Source organism: Sorex fumeus, unplaced genomic scaffold (assembly GCF_029834395.1).
Source record: "Sorex fumeus unplaced genomic scaffold, SorFum_2.1 ptg000128l, whole genome shotgun sequence".
Classification (NCBI taxonomy): domain Eukaryota; kingdom Metazoa; phylum Chordata; class Mammalia; order Eulipotyphla; family Soricidae; genus Sorex; species Sorex fumeus.
Genome location: NW_026606185.1, coordinates 37,517,128 through 37,529,933, shown reverse-complemented (window position 1 = coordinate 37,529,933; position 12,806 = coordinate 37,517,128). Strand labels below are relative to the sequence as shown.

Sequence of the window (12,806 nt, the reverse complement as noted above, 5' to 3'; positions counted from 1 at the left end):
AGCCATAGTGATATGCCCTGTCTGTCTGCTCAGATGACACACATACATTGAACAGACACTGAAGGGACACTGAAGAGGCAGTTTCATTGAACAGAGAAGGTGTCAGGTGAAATTACATTTGAATAGTGGGGCACAGTGACCTGAGAGGGGCCCTTCTTTTCAGTCACTTTTGAATTCAGCATTCATTACTTGCTGACTGCATGGCCTTGAATAAGTTAATTAACCTTTTGAGCCTCAATTTTATTATCTCCAAATGAGGGTAACAGTAGAACCTACCTAACGAGATAATGTCGACAATTTACTAGTAACCTATGTGAAGCCCAGTACAGAGTACTTGTGGCTCTTCATATTTATTCACACAGGGTGTCTCAACAGTAGCACTATTGACACTTCAGGGGAGACAAATTATTTCCTTTAGGAAACTTTTCTGATTGTAGAATGTTTAGCAGTGCCCTGGCTTTTACTTATTAGATGCTATTAGCCTTCCACACCCTGAACTCCTGGGGTAGGGTGATCAAAACTGTCCAAGAATATTGTCAAATGTCCCTGGGGAGGGAGGCGGAGTTAGTCTGGTTGAGAATCAACTGCCTTGAAGTCAAGTGGGCAGGTCTTTGTCTAGTTCTCATGAAAGTGTAGTAAATGATTTTCTGTCCAATTCTTCAGGACAGAGTCAACACAAATTATCTTGTCTATACAATAACATTTTTCCCCCTTTTTGGGGGCCACACCTTTTTTGGGCCACACCTGGGTGGGCTCAGGTCTCTATACTCAAGGATCATTCCAATCTGGGTTAGGGAAACCATTTGGGTCCATTTCTTATTTAAATAAAAACAAACTTCCTTTTCAAGGATTGAAGTTTATGATCTACTTCTTTAAACACCCCTCTCTCTGGGCCAGAAAGATAGTTAGCACAGGGGATAAGGCACTTATCTTGCATGTGGTTGACCCAGGTTCAATCCCCGAAACTAAAAATTGTCCTCTGAATACCACCAGGAATACCACCACCCTATGCACTGAACCAGCTGTGCCCCCCCCCATACAAACAAAACGCAAAAACCCAAGAAACCCTCTGTCTACTCAGAAAGAGAAGTGGAGAAGTGGAGCAGGTCATGAGATGGAGTCTGACAGTAAAATCACTTTCCAATGCTAGCATTTCTTTGATGTCATATTTTTCTTACTATTCATGCTAATTTTGCTTTAAACTCATAGCACATTCATTACTATTTTCATAAAAATGTAATGCCCCCCTTTCCTCTTGCTTGAATAAATCATTTTCATAAGCAGCAGAATTTTAGACAGTGACTCTGGAAGCCTAGGCATACAATCAATTAGGCCAATTCAAACAGAATATCATTATAGAAATATACTTAAAGTTGTCGATGCTGCCTTCAGAAGGACTTAGACTTTAAAAGAAAAATTATAGGCTAACTTCACCACTTAGCTGAAGGTCCTCTTATTCTACCATTTTCCTTTGTTTCTACACTGTTTTTTTTTTTTTAACAACAATGGCTTTTCAAAGGGGAGAGAAATGTTTCAGGATCCTTAAAAACTCAACTTGAGAAAGATTATACTATCAAAGAATGGATTCAATGCTGAAACATTTTTGGAGAAACACTGAACAATCAGAATCACGAGCACTTGAAAAATGCTGTTTGGGAGCCTGAGTTCTAGCAGACATTTCATTTTATATTCTGTAATGAGTATATCAGCAATGTTAAGATCCAGTTTCTTTGCTTCTACAATTATTCCCGGAATCCCTGTCAGACCGTAGAGAAAGACATTATGCTAAATATTCATTCTCATTTTCATGATTTAATGAGCTCCTTCAGATAAAGTCACTGTTTCACCAGTCCATGAGAAATGTCTGGGATGGCTAGTGCAGAATTAAGGTTTGGGTCACCCAGCTGAAACTAAAGTTAATGTTTCAGTTATTCATTTATGCTCTTCAGATGTTCAGCCTTGCCTCCCCTGGTTACCAAGCAACCACAGCTTATTGGAGTTAGTGTACATGAACTCTGGGTGTGAGTGTGAAGGGCCCGAGGATTTTAATGAAAGCAATCATACACTGAACTAGACTGTTCATTTTCTTCCCATGTATGACAACATGAGGGGGCCTTGACAATCTTTCAGAAGGAGGACCAATAATGTTTTACTAAAACCCTGCCTGTGTTTGCAAGTTGAAAGCTCTACGTATAGCAAAGTCTCAGGGCTGAGTGATAGGGAAAGTCGCAAAAAGTCCTTTCTTTTATCAGATGGAGGAATTCTTGTAAAGAAGTGAGTTTAGAAAAAGGATTTACAAATCCTGTTTCTAAGGCTCTTTTACTCCTCCTAAAAGGAAAATCCAAAAGAGAATGGGAGGGCTTTTATTTTAATTCTACCATTGTGCATTTAAGCACACTATTGCTTAAAGTCTGCAAATGTTGCTTGCCAAAAAAGAATTCACGGTAGCGTAGGACTGTGCCAGAGATTCCTGTGCAGGCTTTGTTTTACTCAAGGCACGGTGAGCCTGTAGTAAGAAGTGTGTGAACAGAGCAGATGACTCTGGGGCAGTGTTAAGTAAGGTCAGGAACGGTTCATTTGGCGTGGTTGATGGGAAGAACGCAACCTTATCCGGAAGGTAATAAGGCCTTACACCTCCCCTTCAAATGTGCCTTTTGTGGCAGCTAACATCCTGGGAAGAAACTCAGTTTTAGAAAGGGAATCATGTCATTCTAGAGTTGTTTATACATATTAAGAATAAATGAAATAAAAACTAAAAACCCTAATATTAGGTAGGTAGCATAAATAATAGTAAACAGTTACCTTACATATCTATAATACTAGAATAGGAAGAAAAAATATTTGAGTCTAAAGATCCATTGTATTTGCATGCAAACAGTAAAATTCCTAGTCTACTGTCACAAACTAAAACAATGAACTATTAATAAAATGAATGTTAAAGAACATTATTGTTAACCTCTATAAGCCCAACACAATCCTTAGTTTATGATAGGAAAATATTGCTTCATCCATTCCTGTGATAATCATTGTTTTAAATCATAATTATATACTTGAGGGTATGGAGCTACACCTAGCAATGCTCAAGTCTTACTCATGACTTTGTGCTCAAGGATAACTGCTGGTGGTGCTCAGGTTTCAGGTGCAGTGGCAAGGTCCAAACCAGTGTCAGTCACGGGCAAAGTTAGTGCTTTCAGCCTTGTATTATTTCCCCAAGCCCAGGTAAAGATAAACAGCAACTTTGCAAATTCTTCTGGTGAAATAAAGGGCAATTAACAAACCGAAAAACAACTCTATAAAGCAGGGACACAATCTGAGAATGTCGGAAAATTCTAATTTGTCTGCTTCTACATTGTTATCTTACTCAAAGACAGACACGCTACTCCAGTGATACAGAGATGGGGGCCATTCCTGGGCCGACAGGTTGGTGGTAAGTCAGGTGGTTCTTGGGAGCCAGCAGTTATACCCAGTGGTCCTGAGTTGAGTGGCATGCAGTACTGGGGATTGAAGTCATTGCTTATATGAGGCATGTGCTCTATCAAAGGGTGATATCCCTAGTCACTCATAAACATCCTTAAGGAGAAAATTGAAAGACAGAAACTCCTGCCTTCTAAGATGGCCACTTCAAATACTGATTCTAGATAACATCTGGCTTTAAAATTTTACCAGGCTATAGTTTTACACATTATCATTCCTAAGCTTATGCTGATACCAATAAATGAGGTTTTGCCTCGTACATAAATAGGTGCTACATCTTTTAAACTCTTCCTAAACAGAAGCAGTTCTAATTTTAGCATCAAACTAAACATACACTTGTTTTTCAGTGAAAAAAATCTGTAGACTTATAAATAGCTTACTCCTCGGGAAATATTTAAAATGGAAAATTTTATCACTATCTCACATATTGCATATTCTTCTTATAGGATTAACGGGAAAGCTCTTTTAGAGGGGCAATTTGCTGTAGTGGGAAGATATAATTTCACATTCTCTTTCTGCCACTTGACAGAAATACAGCATTGGCAAGGTATCTAAATTCTTGGAACCCTCGTTTTCTTATCTGAATAAAGAAGGAAATACTGGATAAACTGGAGGGTTATTATGAAAATTAAATTAGATAATGTTTGTAGAGCATCTGCTTTGTTGTTGGGCACTGAGTGCCAGGTTCTCTGTGTTACCTTCCCTTTCCCCTAACTGAGCTCCTTTTTGCTTGTATCAGGTAGATAGAAGCTATCATATTCAGCACCCTAAAGCACTCAGATACATCTCAAAACATGACCCTCCACCCTTTATTCAAAATAAAAGGAAAATTTGCTGACCTAGTACAGATTTTATATATATATATGTATATAATGCATATATATGTATTTTATATATACAGGTTTAGAATAAAGACAGATAACATGAGAAATGATGAAATGATGACATGAGACTATTAGGGATGGAATGAGATTGTTTTTCTTTCTGTCGTGTGTACAATAGGAGCTAATCTAAAAATGGCCCCAAGGGTTATGTGAATTCAGAGGCAGTACAGAAAACTGTTGACACATGAGGAATTCATCAGTGATTTCACTGAAATGATAACAGTAACAGCTGGGATGGATCTGTTTAAAAATGACTCCTGCAAGTCACTAGAGGGTACATGGGTATGTGGGAGAGCAGTTTGGTTGCAGGGAGAATCTAGGAAGAAGAATCAGCATGAACAAAAGTAAAGGCTGAAAGAACATAGCTTTAGTGGAGGGTCATTTTTATGTTCTCAAAGGTCAACAGATGAGGAGCAAAGGGAGGTACTGAGGATCGAAAGTTCCATTGGACCATTTGTATAGTTTTCTAAGGAGTATAGGACACAGAGAATGAAGCAGTGGTCTGAGTCAGAATTAGAATGGGGTAATTAGATCAGATTGTCTACTGCTTGCTGGACAACTGCTATGTGCCAGGAACTTGCGTGTTTTACAGAGACTAGTCATCACAAGAAATTAGACATATCTTTACATATGGGAGAATCTGAGGTTTAGAGAGGTTATATAACTTTTCCTACAAGATTATACAACTTTAAGTAAATTACATACAGGAGCAAGAAGATTTTTTTCCTTTTGGGAGCCACACAACCTGATATAACCAGGGTCTACTTTTATCTCTAGCTCTTTGCTCAGGGATCACTCTTGGTGCTTAGTGGACCATATGTGGTGCTGAGAATCGAATCCACGTTTGCCATATGCAAGGCAAGTACCTTATACACTATACTATATCTATAGCCCCAGCAATAGAATTTTTAAGACATAAAGCTCAGAAAAAATAATTAAAAATGAAAATTTTGAGCTTTGACAGTGAAGTGGGAAGTTCCTTAGGCCAGTTATATTTCACTGTTATATTTATATTTTACAGTAATCTTCTAAATATCAAATATACTAATATTTAAAATATATTTTAATATATTTATATTAAATACATTTACATATTTTTAAATATGTTGTGGTTGTATTGCCACACCAAGCAGTGCTCAGGGCTTACTTCTGGTTCAGTGCTCAATGATCACTCTTGATGAGTCTTGGGAGACCATATGTGTGCTGGGGATCTAATTGGGGTCAGTTGCATGCAAAGCAAACGCTTTAATCCTTGTATTATCTTTCTAATCCAGCAACTGTATGTTAAAGAGGGAATGTGCGTTCAAGGTGAAACGATTAAAGGTTTGGGCAACATCTCTTACTATAGGTGTGTTCTGGAATGATGTAAGGATTTTTAAAAAATTTTTTATTAGTGAAACACCATGAGGTACAGTTATAGACTTATAAACTTTTGTGCTTGGGTTTCAGTTATACAATGATCAAGTACCCATCCCTCCACCAGTGCCCATCCTCCACCACCACGATTTTTAATGAAAAAAAAAACAGTTTTTTTAAAAAATTTGTTCAAGTTGCTATATTAAGTGAGAGACAGTGGAGCATAATAATTAAGTACTCAGGCTCTGAAGTCAGACTGTTTGGATTTGACTTTTTTGTTATTGTTTTTGGGACACAACCCAGCAGTGCTCAGAACTTACTCCTACTTCTGTACTCAGGAATTACTCGCGGTCCAAAGTGCAACAGAGCCAAAGAGTTGGACCATAGAACTGAGCTGGGGAGACAGAGGGCTGAAATAAAGGGGCCTCTGGGACTTTGGTGGAGGGAAGCACGTATTTTGGTGTTTTCTGTGGTGTTAGAATGATGTACGCATTCATTAACAGCATCATATATCATAGTACATTAAGAATGATAACTTTATAAATCTATAATTACGTGAGTTCCCAGAATATTGTATAGTTTTATATGACAATCTTTCCTGCACATTAAAAAAGAACTCTTGGGGAGAGAAATCCATCCATCAATAATACATACAACATCAAATATAAGGCTGATGAATTAGCAAAGAATCCTGAGGCAGAGATACAAACATTCACATCTGAGGACTTAGCACACTTAAGTGAGACGGAAGGCGGCAGAAGTAATCTAACTTCATAAGACTTTTTTTGGTGGATCAAGGGAAACACTTGTCATAAAAGATAACAGGCTGACCAGATCTTAAAGACGTAGTGGAGGAGGAGTTAGGAAGAGTGAAAGTGTAGTTCAAACATTAGGAGCAACAATGGGAATGATTTTTAATTTTTGGTTTCAAGTCATTCAGGAAAGTTCTTAAGTTCTTTTTTGGGGGGAGGTTCACACCCAGTGATGCAGAGGGGTTATTCCTGGCTCTGTACTCAGGAATTACTCCTGGCAGTGTTCAGGGGATCATATGGGATGCTGGTCGGCCGTGTGCAAGGTGAATGCCCTACCTACTATGCCCTACCTACTATGCTGTTTCTCCAGCCCCTCAGGAAATTTCTTAAACCAAGATACTGTCTGTAGTACTTCTGCCCAGACACAGAGTATGATATTAGAAAAAATCAAATGTATTTAAGGACAGAAGTCCATCTTTAGCTATCTTTTTATCCCTGTGACTAGCACAGTGCTTGGAACATTGTAGCTTCCTCACTGTGTATCTTTAAATTTCACATCTGAGAGATCATTCTGTTTCTCTCTTCCTCCTCCTGACTCCACTGACCATGATGTTCTCTAGTTCTATCCATGTCACAGCAATTGGACAATTTTTTTTACAGCTGCTTAATTACAGATTTCTTTAAAAAATCACTTTATAACATTATTTCTGTAAGCTGGATAATTAGAAACTTCACTGCTGTATTCAACTAAAGAAAATGTGTTTGGGGAACATTAGTTATTTAGGGCTTCTTAAACCACATCATACAAACTCATCCTGTCACCCAAATTTGTTTTGAAAGGGTCCAAGTAATTCTGCTCATGATGACATTTAACGTTCTTGAAAAAGATTCTAAATTAGGCATTGCAAGCTTCACATTAATACTGCACAGATGAAAACTGTTGGTAGGAGGGACACAATGTCCTTTTGAATGTCCCCACAATTCATTAAAATGGACAGATGAGCTGTCATAGTGACCTCTGAGAAAATAACAAAAGGGAGAATGTCTGTGTAAATGGATGAGAATGGAATGAAAATACCAAGAATTTTCATTATAAACAATCAGGTGAAGTACAAAATGTTTAACTGTAAAACGACTTTAATATAAGGGAAGTCCTAAAGAGTAAGTAATTGTTGGGACAATGGTAAACTGTTTACCTATCAGAAAAGACAAACTTTGGCATCCTGCTCACTTTTCTTTCCAATATATTCAGTATTTATTATAGAAAAATGTGAAATGTTCTTATCATAAGACATCTTGAAAGAATCTTATGATAAAGACAAAGCAAAGAGCAGTTAATGAGAGAACTATAATAAAATCAAATTGAAACTCTAGGTTTAAATCCGAATTTAACCTAGAGTGAATTAAACAGACATCCTAAAAAGTAGAAGATACTAGTGAATGTGAGATCTGTAATGAAATTAATTTGGAGTTCTAGGTTTAAATGTAAATACAGATGTCAGATAGATACTCTAAAAAATTATTTAGGGTATATTCACATTCCATAATATCCTATAGTTAGTATCAAAATACTAAATATACTAACTATATTTAGTATGCAAATATATAGGATACTAAAATATAGGATATTGTGAAACGTGAATATTTAAAAAATAAGAATTATATTTGGCACATTATCTTAGAACTTAAAAACTTCCCATTAATTTGATAGGCAAAGCGGAAACATCAACATTGATTTTGTTAATAGCAACACATTAAATTTACAACAACGTATAACCTAAAACATAGCTCTAAATATAGTAAGTTAGGGGCCAGAGAGACAGTACTGGAGATTAGTCACTTGTCTTGCATAAGGCGAACCCCAGTTAGATACTCAACACCAAATACGGTTTCTGGGGCACTGCCAGGGGTCATTCCCTAAGTATAGAACTAGGAATAGCTCCTGAGCACTACTGGGTGGGCCCAATCTCATATACATACAATATACAATATAAGACACACTGTAGCACTGTCCTCCCATTGTTCATCGATTTGCTGGAGCAGGCACCAGTAACGCCTCACAACAAATTGTGAGATTTGTTGTTACTGTTTTTGGCATATTGAATATGCCATGGGTAGCTTGCCGGGCTTTGCCATGTGGGGGAGATACTCTCAGTAGCTTGCCGGGCTCTCTGAGAGGGGCAGAGGAATTGAACCCAGGTCAGCCATGTCAGCAAGGCAAACGCTTTACCCACTGTGCTATCGTTCCAGCCCATAAGACACATATATCATAAATTACATATATGGTAAATTAAAATGTTTTTAATGTGACAAACAAATTTACATTTTACTTTAATATCATTTCCTAAGAATCATTTACGTCCCTTGAGAGAAGTAAATGTTTACTTTTTCTCCCAATAAATTTTGGAGAAATTAATGAAGCACTGATGGGTCTGTCAGAAATCAACCAAGAAAAAACACCTAAAATATTTAAAGCAGATGGAATTTCATCCAGAAAATATGATTTCACAGATGATGGAGAAACTGAGAAGCTAAGCTGGGGGGGGGGGGGTAGTGATTTAACCTAGAGGTTCACAGCAGCAGTAGTAGTAGTCCAAAGGCACAACCACTCATGAATAGCAAGGACAAGGGAAGAGATGAAGCTCAGAGCTCCAGATTGCTGGGGAAGTGATTGGGATTGGAAAATACAGCCCATGGCAGCTAACTCCAATGAAACTTGCAAAGCAGAAGCCAGGCAAAGAAAGAATATACAGGAAAAACGGATTCAGACAGGCAAAGAAACTAGGGATTTAAGAGGATAGTTTTCATTTTCACTTTCTTTTTCAGAGTAACTACTATAAAAGGCAAACTGACTTACAGATACTTTGAAAGGATACTAAATTTAGCTTCTATTCAACAAATATCCTGTAACTACCTGAAATAACATTTTAGTTCTTTCTCTGTGTGTCTATATAGATACTTAAATCTAGGTTGATATATATATGTGTAGCTCTCTTGATATATCTATATAGATCTATATAGAGAATATACATCTATATATAGAAATATATATACATATATCTATATATACATATTTCTATATAGTTATATAGCACTGTAGCACTGTCCTCCCATTGTTCATCTATTTGCTCGAGCGGACACCAGTAATGTCTCCATTGTGAGACTTGTTACTGTTTTTGGCATATCGAATATGTCACGGGTAGCTTTCCAGGCTTTGCCGTGCGGGTGACATACTCTCAGTAGCTTGCTGGGCTCTCTAGTTATATAGAGAAAATGTATTCAATGAATAGCTATACATTTCAATAAATCAAATTTACATACCCCAAGATGATAGAGAATTTCTCACCTATGTTTCATAATTAATCAGAAGTGTATAAAGGATCAGAGATGGAGAGATAGTATAGCAGCAGAGCACTTGCCTTGCATGTGGCCAACCTAGGTTTGATCCCCAGTACCCGATATGGTTCCCACAGCCCTACTAGGAGTGATCCTTAAGAGCAGAAACAGTAGTAAGCCCCTAGTGCTGCCAGGTGTGGCATTCAAATAAAAAATAAATTTAAAAATTAAAATTTAAAATAATTTAAAAAATAAATTTAAAGGATACACATCTGCCTTTTGCATTATAATTAGAATGAAAGGCTCTGTCAGTTACATTATTTTATCAGAATTGTGAATAGAGGTATAATCTAGTGTTTATAAGTTCACTATTCTTTCAAGTAAATAATAAAACTACCCTGGGGAAAACTGTAATCAAGAGAAGGTAGGGAGTCACACAATGTCCCCAGCAAGACAAAATTCCTCCATTCTTTTCTGTTCTGCACAGAAAGAACAACAGCATATAGCAGACTAACAGTAAAGCTCCCGTCTGCTGGCTCCTGTCTCTCACAGCATGAAAGGTAATTACGTGTGATGATGTAAGAAACTTATTCATTCCTGTTATGACCCCGCCAAAAATTAAAAAAAAATAGCTGAGACTGCGTGCACATGTCTGCGCTGAATTATACCCTGCAGCTTCAATACTATGCCAACACTAAGGCACACCTATGTTAGGTGTTATGAAATCCCTCAGTGGGCACCCTCTGACAGGGTACCTTACACTCAGACTTATTAAAGATTAAAATTCTTAAACTTCAGCACATCTTTGAATGTTTCTCTCATTAAAGCTTCCCCAAACACGGTTTTGTCTCATTTTGGTTTATTACTCTTATATTTAATACTTTAATACAGTAAGAAAATTAGATGACCTTTAGAATAGAATAAAGTGGTAAGTGATTTGCTTAACAGAAACCAAGAAGAGATGTCAGAGACCTATCAATACCTCACACCCTATAGTTTAGAGAAGTTTTCAAAAATAAACAAGAGGCATAGAAATGAAGTCTTTCACTGTCTGGTACCTCACTAAAAGTATAAAACATTCATGATATTTAACCCTAGTTTTCATGCTAAAAAGAGAGTGGTACTTTCAGGGGAAACAATTCAAGATTCACTTTTGTTTCTGACACACTCACCTAAAATTCAGTGAAGAAACAGCATGAACTTTCCGAAATCATCTATTTTCTCTTCTTTGAAATTGCAGTTGACTATGGCATGTAAAGACTCCTCAAGCACTTCATTCAGAGACTGGTAAATCCTATTTCTCTGCAATGGGAAAAAAATACCTTTATTTATCTAAACAACTCTACATACCTTTATAGAACTAGGAAAGTAAAAGAAACAAATCTAAAACCTAAGGTATTTTACAAATTCCCTCTCCTGCTATGAAAGACTTCTTTTTCAGCAGACACCTCAGAATTGGGTATTTGCTTTACTCCAAAAAATATTTAGAATAATAAGTATTTATACAAGAAAGCATTGTAATACATTAAACAGTTACAGCACAGGGGTCTTGAGTTCAAGATTTGACTGTTGGTTAGTAACAGAGTAAATAGTCTTGAAGCTTGAGCTTCTAAGACAACTCTTTGTTTACAATTAATTAAATATAAGAAATGGGTAACAAGTAGGAAACTATAACAATAATATCTACCATCGCCAATGAGTATACACTGTAATTGAAGTTAAATTTTTCAGACTAACATTTCTTCTAGTGGTTTAAGCCTGAGCAGTCACGAGTAGCCTCTAAGAGTAGACTATATAGCAAAGACAGCCTGACATTTAATGACCCATTGGTTATGTTGTGGAATACTAGCCTAACTACAAAAGATTTCAAACAATTGTTAATATTTCTTAGCAAAAATTGTATTACCTTTCACCTGTGAGTTCTGAGAAAAACTCTGGATTATTTTCCATATTTGCAGGTTCCCTGTGCCTCTGTCCTGCGCTTTTTTCCCCACTATCTGCCATCAGCTCTTTCTTTCCCTACTGCTTTCTTTCTCTTTCCCTTTCCCCTTTATTCTTACCAACACACAGGCTAGCTGTTACCCTTCCAGTAGCTCCATGGCTTGGAACAGTAGCAATTGGAATCTCGAGAAATCCCATGATAAGTGGAAGGAAAAGAGTGGGGAGGTGGGAGTATCAGTGAAATTAAAATGAAGAAAACTCCTGGTGGTTTTAGGGGTGGACAAGAAGGGCAAGAAGCAGCCTGGCTCTGTGCCCTCGAGGGCGGCAGGTGCCAGCTGCCCATGGCTCCACCCAGCACTGTTTTATTTCACAGGTATCCAAAGCTATTACAATACTGACTGTAATTTTTATGGCTCAGACATCGTATGATTTTGTTTATAAAGAAAATTCTATACAACAAAGTCTTCCTGATCTGATCCAAATTCTCAGATCTATTCATTAGAGTGTGAGAGTCGTTTAGCCGCACAAAGAAAAACTGTTACCCCCGATTAATTCTTGTTGTGTCACAGAACCCCCAAATCCGTGACTTTTCAAAGACCCTACGTATGTGCATGTACAGGTAGCCCCCTGGTTTTCGAAAACTCATCGTAAGCCACTTTGCTATATGGAAGACCCACATCGCCTGTTTCAGCAGTCAAAAGGAAGATGTACGCTAAAGAGGATGCACGCTTTACCACAAAGGGCAAGAAGCAAGTGCTTCAGTGTCTGTTCTGCAGCAGCTATTCTAGAAATGATGTCATAGCAAAGAGGGGGGTTGAAGAGCCCCTCAAGCTCCTTCCCTAGGAGCTACTTTACCAAGCTAAATAATTATCATGGCATTACTGCTTCTATTATCTGCTGGTGTTAACTGAGGTTTATATGTATTTGATATGATTTGACAGATTATTTTTAGGGTCCAGGAATGCCCATATTTTCGCCTGTACTATCAATGGTAATTGCTTTCTCAATTTTCACTAGTTGGTCTCTGAATGGCTTCTAGTTTCACATAGTGTGGGAAATCTGT

The 12,806-nt window shown here is 37.4% G+C and overlaps 1 protein-coding gene across 3 annotated transcripts in view; it reads right to left on the bottom strand.

Moving 5' to 3' along the window:
• DTNA (dystrobrevin alpha) overlaps positions 1 to 12,806 on the bottom strand; it is a 356,746-nt gene that overhangs the window by 187,256 nt on the left and 156,684 nt on the right. For all 3 annotated transcript variants that reach the window (XM_056138272.1, XM_056138273.1, XM_056138274.1), the window contains exon 3: positions 10,975 to 11,104. The gene's annotated coding sequence lies outside the window, so the exon portion shown is untranslated. The remainder of the gene's footprint in view (positions 1 to 10,974; positions 11,105 to 12,806) is intronic.